Genomic DNA, 2,838 nt, shown 5'->3' with positions numbered 1-2,838 from the left:
TTATCATTTTTTTGGGTATCAATATTTCACAAATTCTGTAAACTTCAGCAAAATAAATTAAGCTAAACAGTTCTATAAAAATTTAAAACTAAAATTCTGCTAAGAAATCCACAAAAAATCAGAAACAAGATGCAACAATTCAGTAAAAAAATTATTTTTTTTTCAAAAATTCTAAAAAAATAACCAACCATCTGTAATCAAAAATCAAAAACGAAAAACCATTCACTAAATCTGGATGAGAGAAGCACAGTAACAAACAAACACACTAAAAAAAACTAAATGAATTGGAGATGGACACAGCACACGTCGTTCGCAAAACGAACCCCGTTATTTGCATTGAACCCAATCGGAGGTGCTGAACCCAAACCGTTGTTCGAATAGACTTTCGAAACTGCCGTTGTCTGAAACCATCGTTCGTATCACATTCTTGCCGGAGAAGAAAGGAAGTTATCGGAATTGGTTACCGGAGAAGTAAGGAAGTCACCGGAAAAAAAGAGAATATAATATCAACGAAGACCAGAATTCCAACGATTACCGCCGGAAAAATTAGCAGGGAAATTCCGATAGCCGCCGGAATTCCAACGATTACCTCCATGGTACCGGCACTAGTTGTCTGAAATAGAGTATTCTGGTATCCAACGCAAAATTGAAAGACATTGTTGTTATGAGATAGAGAATCCAATAGTCAATGAGATTTTTTGTTAAAAATAATAAAAACAACTAAAAGTACCCAAATAAGTAAATATTTTTAAAAGTACACCAAATAGATAAATACTTTTTGTAACTACACCTATTTGGTAGAAAACTCACTATACTTTGAGTACAATATTGTTTTATAAACTTTATGATAAACGATTGTAAATTAACTATCTACTCACTGTACGATAACGTGCTTAATTATAAGCACACGTTGCATAATTATAAAATTAGGTCGAATAAATTTGCACAATTTGTGCGTAATTATATAATGTGTATAATTATGGTGCTCACGCATAAAACATAGTGGTGGCTACATTGGAACTTCAAATTTACAAGCATTACAATATATTAGGAATCGGCTCAAACGTTATTAAATCATATTACAAGATTAAATCCGTTAACACATTACACACATAGCAACTTCTATTGCTACACACTTGAAAGAGGATCATAATAATCGTCCAAACCAACTTTAAAGTTGTCATTAGATTGTGGTGAATTCTTGACGTTTATAATTTCCTTTTCCATGAGTTCTTCAGGAGCCATTGAAAGCAAACCTGGCAACTGATTCTCAAACAAGTTATCACTCATGTTTGCACAAGCATCAAATGTTTCAGAAAGCGGAATTCCATCTCCATAGCTCCCCATCATGCTTACATCGACGGAATTGCATTCACTTTGTGGTTCCATAACAAGGTTGTTTATGTACTTCATCGAATCTTCAGGCGGATTCATTACATATTGGTAAATCATTTCATCAAGCAAGAGCTGATCGTCGGGTTTCTTGAAATCACACTGTGAATCCCAAAGAGTTGATTTGGTGACATTTGGCATGGGGTCATGTTAATGATTTGCATCATGCTATGCAACAATTGATCGTGTATGGCGGTCCATGGGCTCGTAATGGTTGGTACCCTAAAGGGAAAGCTAGACGAAGAAGAGGTTAACCGTGAAATAGCATTAACAAGGAAACCAAGATTAGGAATTGGTTTATGTGTTTTCGGATCAATTCCCGCCTTAAGAAACTTCTTTCGGATATGTGTATTCCAGTAGTTTTTGATTTCATTATCGGTCCTTCCTGGAAGTTGTGAAGCAATTCTAGACCACCTGTTTATAGAATAATAAAAACACATTGTAAGATATTATGTACTATAATAAAATGCATATAAGAATAAAATGAGAAAACTTATAAGAAAACCTAGTAAAGATACAATTAAAATCATCATAAAGAAAAAGCCTAACATAAATAATTTATCTAAAACTGTTATGCAACTTTCAAATTTCAGTTTCAAAAAACAATATGAATAGTTTATTTTAATACAGCTAATTTTGTTATTCAATACAAAATGTCAAAACATATGTGTGTTTAATTATTGTAATTTAAAAATCTTACTTATTTCCAATGTTGGAGTGAAGGTTAATGATGAGATTCTCTTCTTCCTCAGAAAACTTTCCTCTTTTGATATTGGGATTAAGATAGTTAATCCATCTCAACCTACAACTCTTTCCACACCTATTCAAACCAGCGAGTTTTGGTAACGCCCGCCAGCTATCATGACCATGTTTCTGGATGTAATCGATGAGAATCTCGTCTTCTTCAGGTGTCCACGGTCCTTTCTTCAGATCGTTACTCTCACTGGAACATGGAGGGCGACCCATGGTTATTCAGATTAGCATTAACTTATTTAGTTTGCGGATAATTGGAGTGAGCTTAATTTTGTAAACCAACTGAGCCAACTGTGTTTCTTATATGCAAGATGAGTGACGTATATTGATTAGTATTTTCAACTTACCTGTTTTTGTTAGTTAGATTATATTATAGAAATCCTGATTTTGTGCACGAAACGAAGAAACAGAAAGTTGCTTAGCAACCTTGTTGGAATTTTCAAGTTGTTATTTTATTATTTGTTTCGTGATAATATATTGTTTATTTATTTATATGACTAAAGGACGTAGCAGCCATGCACTTTTGGACGTTCTTAGTTTCCTTAAAATTATACTAAAGTTTTTACCTACTATATATTGACATTGAAGTTAATTTTTGGATTTGTAGATGGCTAAATGTCTCTTTAAGTTTTATGAGAGTGTTTGCACAAATAGGCAGGGCTGCGAACTTACGCAAAACCTGACTTAGGATTA

At 33.4% G+C, this 2,838-nt stretch overlaps 1 pseudogene; it reads right to left on the bottom strand.

Moving 5' to 3' along the window:
- Nucleotides 1–1,124: 1,124 nt before the first annotated feature.
- LOC143551945 (transcription factor MYB39-like) lies at nt 1,125–2,485 on the bottom strand (annotated as a pseudogene).
- Nucleotides 2,486–2,838: the final 353 nt, after the last annotated feature.

The sequence above is a fragment of the Bidens hawaiensis genome, unplaced genomic scaffold, assembly GCF_021521415.1.
Source record: "Bidens hawaiensis isolate Kalapana, Puna unplaced genomic scaffold, B.hawaiensis_p1.1 tig00016745_1, whole genome shotgun sequence".
Classification (NCBI taxonomy): domain Eukaryota; kingdom Viridiplantae; phylum Streptophyta; class Magnoliopsida; order Asterales; family Asteraceae; genus Bidens; species Bidens hawaiensis.
Note: the sequence above shows the minus strand (reverse complement) of the source record. Positions and strands in the feature narration are given on the sequence as shown.